At 42.0% G+C, this 9,034-nt stretch overlaps 1 long non-coding RNA gene across 1 annotated transcript; it reads right to left on the minus strand.

Moving 5' to 3' along the window:
• Positions 1–596: 596 nt before the first annotated feature.
• Positions 597–8,787, minus strand: LOC136872477 (uncharacterized). The gene is made up of 2 exons (XR_010859920.2): positions 8,671–8,787; positions 597–825 (listed from the first exon to the last, which is right to left on the minus strand). It is a non-coding gene; the product is annotated as an uncharacterized lncRNA (long non-coding RNA).
• Between the last annotated feature and the right edge of the window lie 247 nt (positions 8,788–9,034).

Below are 9,034 nucleotides of genomic sequence, written 5' to 3' on the forward strand. Positions count from 1 at the left end.
TTCCTGTTCTAAAAGCTAAGTGAAGCACAAAATGCAAAACTATCCTTAAACATGAGTAAAAGAAGAACAAATGTAGTGTAGAATCAGCACCTTACTACACTTAACATTAGCGGGAAGTTTAATAAAGCCACGCAGGCAAAGTAACGAAACTGCTTTTTCTGCCCTAAAAATTAAGAAAAGTACAAGCCAACGACCATAGCATGTTGAATACCATGTTGAATTAAGAAAAGCACAAAATGCAAAACTATCATTAAGCATGATGGTAAATAAGATTCTTTCCGCAAATAAACACAATTTTAAATACAAAAATGGATTTTACGTGAGCAGTCAAAGTTTCTTTTAGCTCTCCTGAAAAATGAACAATTTGCACATTCGCTAGTCTGCCATAGTGGGGAAGATATGCCATGTTCCTTGGCTCTTTGCACATTGCAGTGCAAAATATATCTTGTAAATTTGCACCTTTGTAATATTAGATATCCATTTATGAAATCTTGTTGGAAATTAATATAAAGTAATTCTTTATAGTATTTTGAGGCTGATGATAATGAATGAAATTCTCTTCACAAAGAAAACAACAACAACACATCTTTCAAGTATTTGTATTAGCAAAGTGTTTATTTATGCAGCTATATTATTACAAAGCAACATCTTCGTCAAGAGGTACAGTTTATTTCGGTAGGAACCAGGGTCACAGACTGCTAGACGTTGTCAACCTTTCTTGCCACCGCTTTTCTTGCCACCACCACCACCACCACCACCTTTACAAGGCAGAGCGTAACCTCCGACGATGACGCTATACGTGACAAACAGTAGGACATAGAATATCTGAAAGAGAAAGTGAAATATACCTTATTAAAATGCATTCTGAAAGTAATGACTATATTCAGATTAAAATATGATCTAAATTTACACAACCTGAAATTGAGATTTCTTTACTTTACACATTAATACAAATCGAGGGATTAATTATATACTAGAAAATGTCTCAAAGTATATCTAGCATTTAAATGTATATTAATGAGTGAGATGTTAGTAACTTGATGATAATAATAATAATAATAATAATAATAATAATAATAATAATAATAATAATAATAATAATAATAATACTTTCTTCTGCCGCTTTTTCCAAACCTATGGGGTCGCATATGGGAATTTGGACTTGTTTTACGGCCGGATGCCCTTCCTGACGCCAACCAGTACCGTAGCCAGGATGGACGTATGGGAGTTAGAGTTATAAAATGATACAACATAATGAAGGTGATTGTGCGTGTATAGTGCGTGCATGAGTGTCATTATAAGGACACTGGTACAAGTGAATTATGTTGGTATTCAGAGTGCAGTACACTACAAAATCTTACATAAAAATACAGACCAAGAACAATATATTCAATGTCAACAGTTTTACAACGAATGGTATGTTCAGATTACAATCTAAAATTCAATTTGAGATGCTTCTCAGAAAAAGCATTCAGAGATCTGTTGGTTTTGTAGTTATGTCTCTTGTGAATGTTCAAAAGAACCAACTCATTGAGTAGACTTCCACTTGTTTATTCTGAGTTTCTGTTTATTTTATTTGGTAAAATTCCAAAGGTGGGAGATTTTAACCCCCAGTAAACCCAACCCCCTACGTCCCTGACGCCAACTCTGTATGGACGGATGTATTCACTATTGTGTGTTTCCTTGGTGGTTTTTAGTGTGGTGTGTTGTATGAATATGAAGAAGAGAGTGTTGGAACAAAAACAAATACCCAGTCCCCGAGGCAAAATAATTCAGACGCGATTAAAATCCCCGACCCAGCCTGAAATGGACCCGGGATCCACTGAATCGAAAGCCTCAGTGCTTACCATTCAGCCAAGGAGTCGTACAATAATAATAATTGTACCGGGCGGTACACCTCCACACCGTTTATTTAAAAGTTGCGCCAGTTGAAACTCCTCTTCTGGAGGAAGTCTGAACTTTATCTACGGTCTTAATTTCCAAATTTCTCAGAAGATGTCACTACCTGGAAATTTTTGAGTTTGTGAACTGTGTCATTTTCGACGTACTTTTGTCTTGCTTGTATTAAGAAGTGTGAACTTTCTCTTCTAGAGGACACTACTGAAGATCAACAATAGTGCACCCTAGTGCGGAGTCAAAGAACTATTTTGTTGGAGAAAATTTAATTTCAGGAGTTTGTTCTTTGTTAAATTTCTTTCTGTCATTGTTTAAGTTGGCAATATTTACCCCTTTCTTCCCCTTGTTTTGAATGTATCCAATCACGAATTTTTTCAATTAATTTCTGACCAATCTGGTGTATCTTTCCCCAACTTGTATCTGTTGCGGGGTCCTACCCAATAAAATCTTTGTGGGAGGGTGTTTTCTTTCCCCTAACGCCTAGAACTTTCTGCGAGAGTATTTAAACTGCTGATTTTAGGGTCTCCGGGCCACTTCTGTTCCATCTTTCAGTGTATTAAGTACATAGCAGGAGGCGGGAAGCGCCTCTTTCCTCGGCAGCGGTCAACAATAAGGTAATGGCCGATTAAAAAATTTTTTTTTTTCTTTGCCAGCTCAGCAGTTTAACTTTCGGGGCAGGTTCTAAGCGTTCCCCTATGTAACCTTTTCCTAAAATGTAACTTCTCTTTTCTTCTATTCTCTCGTAAAGCGACATACTGGGATAGAGAGTGTTAACCCTCTCGAGCTCCCACTCACATTGTTTGAGGTGAACTTATTTTTCGCAACCTATTCTTCAGTAATGTAAGTTAGTAGTTTCTTAAGTCACCTCTGTAGTATGGGATTAGCCCTTGCATCAGTGGCCTTAGAGCCAAAATAGGTCTTAAAGACAAAGTGTATTAGGAGTGCAAGTTCGCCTCCTCTCAAATTGTGATTTTAGAGGTCATGTATTAACTTTCTTGTCATTTAACAGACCTCAGTAGATTGGGTATTTTGCTCCTGTGTATATGTCCTTTGAGGACGGCTTAAAGGTGGAGTTCGGAGTGGCCTATGATAGGCTTGTATTTTAAGGGGAAGTTGCCCTTTTTGAAAATTGTGTTTCTGCCTCAAGGAGGCTTTTGGATGTAATTGGAAGCCGGTGTTTCTGGCATGTTTGGGGGTTTTCGGCCCCTTTGTTGTATGGTGTTCATTGTAAGGTTGGGCTCATGGCTCAAGAATTATGTTTCTGACTTTTTGAAGCCCCAAATGGGGTACCTATGTAAATGTAATTGTCAATCGTGTTTCGGCTACTAAGTACCTGTTCAATTTGTTGTTACCTAATTTTGAAAAGAAAATATAACCTTGTTAAATTTTAAAATTAATTTCACTTTAGTAGCTTGAGACCCCTTCACCACCCAGCACCTTCTTTCATGCATAACTACCACCAAAACACGGTAACAATAATAATAATAATAATAATAATAATAATAATAATAATAATAATATAACCACGTTCGTCTCCTATGGCCACCTAGAACGAATGGATCAATAAAGACTAGCATACTAAATGCAAAGCAAAGTCACTTCCGTACAGGACATGAAGGCCCTTGGGGGAGTGGAAGGTAAAGACTCGGCACGTGTTGGGGTGGAGTGGTTAGCTCTACGCCCGGCCGCCCTTGCCCCCAGGAATTAACCCTGATACTCATTTCTGGTGTAGGCTGAGTGACCCTCAGGGCCATGTAACATACTAAATACACAACAAAATCTCCTAAACGCTAGTTTAGACCAAATGGACTAAACAATTAAAAACAAATATCGTGAACAGACTAATATCAGTCTACTTGAAATATACAGTAGAGACCTGTATAGAAGACTCTTAAGGTCTACAACGTCTATAAAACCTCTAACATCAATCAAAGCACGTCCTGCAAGCCAATGGACTCAAGGAAGATCGAGTAGAACAGGCTTCGGCTCACCAGTGACTAATATTTGGGAGGGGAATGGGTTGGTTCGCACCGTCGACTGTCCTGAGAATGGTTTTCCGTCCTTTCCCAATCTCAGAAAATAGCGGGACAGATCCTTTTATAGGCCATGGCCGGTTCCCCTTTCACTTTCTCCATACCTCAAAATCACCCCAAATATCCTTGGCTTGAGAGAGGGCGTTACTCTTGAGCAGGCCTGCCCTATTCCTTCAGGGTACGGAATTAAAGTTTGCTATATAGCACTGATAACTGAAAATGGAAAAGGCACTGCTAAAAGAGAGGTGCGGCTTGACAATAAACTAAAAAATGAGACAAGACCTCAACAAGGGATAATTACCAAATTACCAAATTGCCAATGTTCGGATGGATGGAGAAAAACTAGATCAAGTAAAGAAATTCAAGTACCTAGGAAGTCTGATAACACCTGAGGGAAAATGTGCGAGAGAAGTAAACGCCAGGACTGCACAGGCGAAGAGAGCTTTCTCAAAAAAACAAGTTTCTTACTAACATTTAAGACCATCTGCAACGAGGTACGAAAACAGTTTTGTATGGAGTATTGTAAGTTATGGCTCAGAAATGTATGCCCTGCGGAAAGCGGAAGTGATGAAACTCAAGGCCTTTGAGATATGGTACCGGCGTCGACTATTAAGAATACTTTCGACTCCTAGAGTCACAAAAGAGAAGGTTCTCAACAACAACAACAACAAAAAAGCAAATCAGACCTTGGTTGAAACCTTGATCAAAAGAAGAAATGGCTTCGTTTGCGACATGCTTCGTCATTCTGACTGGTGCCCCATCTTATTTGAAGGGAAAATGGAAGGTAGAAGGACCAAAGGAAGACCCCGAGTGCAATTTATCGACAACATTAAAGGCAAGCACGCCTATTGCCACTTGAAACTGTTGGCCAAAGAACGGAAACTCTTGGAAGACATGCATGTTGCCCACCAACCTTAGGGTTAAGGAGAAAAAGAAGTTGATTTTTTTACAAGTTTTTTTACGTCAAGCCGACACAGATAGGTCTTATGGCGACGATGGGAGAGAAAAGGGGCAGGAGTGGGAAGGAAGTGGCCGTGGCCTTAAGTAAGGTACAACCCCTGCATTTGCCTGTGTGAAAATGGGGAAAATACGGAAAAATCTTCAGGGCTGACGACAGTGGGGTTCGAACTCACTGTCTCCCGAATTCAAGATACTGCCCGTACTTAAGCGACTGCAGCTATCGAGCTCGGTGAAGATATTTAAAAAAAACTCATGGGAGGTGAGAAGCACATGTTACTAGAATGAAAGCATACCGCGCCCTATGACGGTTGAAACCACGTGCTAATAGTTAAGAGTGTGGTGGGCTAAGTCGTAGATGGCGCCGAACACCAACGAGTTACATCAACGGCAAGCGGCACATCCCATTATATCCTCTATCGGCAATTTCACTCTTCTTCTTAGATTCTCGTCCCGTTAGGATTGTTGTTTGACTCTCGTGGGTATTTTTTAATGAAGTTCAAATACTTCATAGACTTAATTGGCTGACCATAGTTACTTATCACGTGTCTGAAGTCGTAATATTAAAAGAAGCGTTCTGATAGCCAGCGCAGGAGGGAGGGCCTACTGTAGTGTCACTGCCGCAATCCTACATTCCTTTCTTTCTCTCGCGCTCACACAGAACTATTCGCGACAAGCTCTAAGTGAGAAATGAAAAATTTGGCGTCTTCAAGCAACTCTATAGAAGATGGTTGCCTAGTGGTACTTTTTCTTAAAACAGTAATCAGCACCACCTCCAAGGAAATCCGGGCGGACAGCAATCATGTCTCCACGGCGACCGTAGAATGTCCGCTCACATTTCCATGGCAACCATACCCCTATTTCCTTCTGCCCATCCAGGCTAGTTGTCAGAATGCTTCTTTGAATACTACGACAATATTTATCATTCAGTTACCGCTCTGTTCAAACAGGCCTAATACGAAACGGTGTATAATGCCGTTTCTTGATGGATGCAGTACATTTGCATCCATCTCACGGCACAGGCCAGAGCAAAGTGTAGTTTGCACATAAGTCCCAGCTTCATTCATGGTTCTGACAATATGGAAGCTACTGAGGTATGGGCAGCGCCGAGTGATGATATTCTGAGCACGACCAGTGCATCTGATTGTTACGAAAGGTGTTGCTCATTGGGGCAGTCGTGCTCTAGTAGTACTTTCTGGCCCAGTGAGGAAAGCAATGGCAAACTACCTCACTCCTAGTACGCCTCATTTTAGCACCGCCATCTGTTTTTGCGATTTCCACCTTTGATGGTGCTATTTGAAGATCCAGTCGGCCTATGGGCTGATGACCTAAGAGACAGACATGACCGAACAGACTGACGATGGAATAATGCCCATGATGATATAAAGCGTTGTGGCAAATAGCAACTCCAGAAACCAAAAATCCCTTTAAGATTGATTCATTTCCAATATATTATCGTAATTATTTTAGGAACTTTCTGGAACTCCTACGTAGAATTACCTATCTCACTGTTGTAGGGAAACAAGTTTACCATAAGCATCTGAAGTTTTATATTGACTATTGTGTACAAGATACCCTTATACCCCTCTCTATAGCACATCAAGCTCATTATGAACCTTAGCCCGCCAGCATGATGGCCTGCAGATATTTGAATGTTACTTGGTCAGGGTGACCACTTCCTCTGCTGTATTGCATCGCTTCAAAGGCCGAATTCATTTTCTCTCGTGACATGCAGCTGCTAATTTAAACTCATGATGATGATGATGATGATGATGATGATGATGCTTGTTGCTTGAAGGGGCCTAACATCGAGGTCATCGGTCCTTAATGGTACGAAATGAAATGACGACAAAAAGTTCAAAATCATCCACTGACCAAAATAAAAAATGTCGTGAAGAATGAATGGATGGACATGAACCCTACAAAAAAACAAAAACAAGCAAACAAAAAACAGTGGATTCGACTCAAAAAATATCATAAATAATAGTATGACTGACCAAGTGACCACTCACTAAGCACAATCCTGAATCGAGGATGCTTGATGTCTAGGTAGGTAGGTAAGGGTTATTCTGCCCGAAGGCAGGTCCGAACCTCCGCAGAGGTGTTCCTGAGCCGGAGTTTACGTGCGGTAGGGTGGCCAGTTCCTTTCCGCTCCTCCATTCCCTTACCCCCCAACAACAGCGCGTGGCAATTCATCCAACTCCTGACCACGCCCAATGTTGCTTAACTTCGGAGATCTCACGGGATCCGGTGTTTCAACACGGCTACGGCCGTTGGCTGCTTGATGTCTAAAGGGGTCAAAAATCAAGGTCTAAGGCCCTTCAAAATGGTACATGTCGCGAGTAAAGTAGAACCATGGTGTTTGTCATGTTGGGGTACTAATCAAAAGTAGCGAAGACTCACGGTGTTCCACACAAGATGGTACTACTCTCAAGTATTGTACTCCGTACAGGTAACTCAGACTTATGGTGTTTCTCATACAATGGCGCCACTCATAGTCAACGCAAACCGACGAGGTTCCTCACCTAGGTGTACTAGTCACGGGTGCCGGTATTCCCGTGGTGTTCCTCACATAGTGGGTACTAAACACAGGCAACGCCCAGACCCGCGGTGTTGCTCACATGGGTACGACGCACGGGTACTGGAAACCCACAGGAGAACCCCCTCTTCTGCTACTAATCACAAACCTATTTCGTATCTAATATGGTGGTACTATTCGCAAGTACAGGCAACCCATGGTGTTCCCCACGTGATGGTACGAATCAAAAGTAGTTTCATGGTTCTAATTCAATCATCCCTTAGTCACCCCTTTTAGTCGCCTCTCACGACAGGCAGAGGATGCCGTGGATGTATTATTCGTCTGCGTCCCCCACCCACAGGGGATAACGAAAGAACAAAAAGAAGAAAGAAGGAATCCGTCACTTCGAAAAATGAAGTACGGACGAAGAAAGGCAAGGGCCACGAAGGGCGTGAAAATGAAAGAATCCCTATGCCTCGAATCCTCTAATACCGTCGGGGTCGGAAGAGAACAAGAGTTGACCAAGGGAGGTCGGAGAGGATAGACGAAAGTGAGGAGCCTGGCACAAGTAAGTGGAAGCAATGCCAAGACTCAGGTAAGGGTCCCGTGGGCACCAATCCACACTCCCAAGTTGAGAGCCCCTTGGGCCCCTGTTAGTTGCCTCTTACGACAGGCAGGGGATACCGCGGGTGTATTCTATATGTGCGTCGCCCACCCGCAGGGGGTAGTGTGTTTGGTCCGCGAGAGGTATTTTATTTCCCTCAAGTACGCCGGCAAGCCGGTTAGGACCCCCTTATCCGCCACCTGGGACGCGCCACTTGGGAGTATCCCCTTTCCCCCTGTTACGCCAGCGTAGTAGGTTCGTGGAAATAAAGAAAGAAAACATCATCTACCAGTCCTAAGAGACGACTAAAAAAAGAACTTTCAGATTGGAGAGGATGGCTTGCGACCACGGAGCCCCGAGCTGAGTCAGGCATTGCTTGCACTTGTGCCAGCCTGCTCCGTTTCATCATTACTATCCGATCTTCCTTGGCCAACTTTAGCTTTCCGAACCCGACGGTGTTAGGTTGGCAAGGACTAGTAGTCCTTCATTTCCACATTTCCATCCTGGCCCTTCTCATTCTTCTCCCGATATCCTTAGGAGATTGTTGTCTAGCTGTAATTCCCTTTAAAATTATATACTCAACATCACCACCTCCTTTGAAACTAAATAAAACCCACTCGAATTGTGAATATTCGCAAATACGTCTAAATTCTGGAACTCACCAGCAGTCTGGACATGGTGTAGCAATTCTTGAAGAAACTCGGGAAGTAACTATACCAATTGTTTCTTTTCGGCTGTTTATAAAGGGAAGATAATTAGATACAGACTTGCGCACGTATTTTTCCCTCGTTTAAGTAAGTAATCACTTCCACAGGAACTGGCGTGCAGTATGACGTCCATTGTTACACGATCGTGTAATTGACTCCTGTGAAACAAAGAATGAAATTCCGACTGTCATTTCAGGGTCAATGGCAGAACAAGATAACATCTAACACACAGTATCCTGTAAAAATTTGTTTTATTGTTCACAAAAATGTAAGGAAAACTACGAAATGATTAAAATGTTCGGTACAGTTGTTTAACAGC

This window comes from Anabrus simplex, chromosome 4, assembly GCF_040414725.1.
Source record: "Anabrus simplex isolate iqAnaSimp1 chromosome 4, ASM4041472v1, whole genome shotgun sequence".
NCBI classification, from domain to species: domain Eukaryota; kingdom Metazoa; phylum Arthropoda; class Insecta; order Orthoptera; family Tettigoniidae; genus Anabrus; species Anabrus simplex.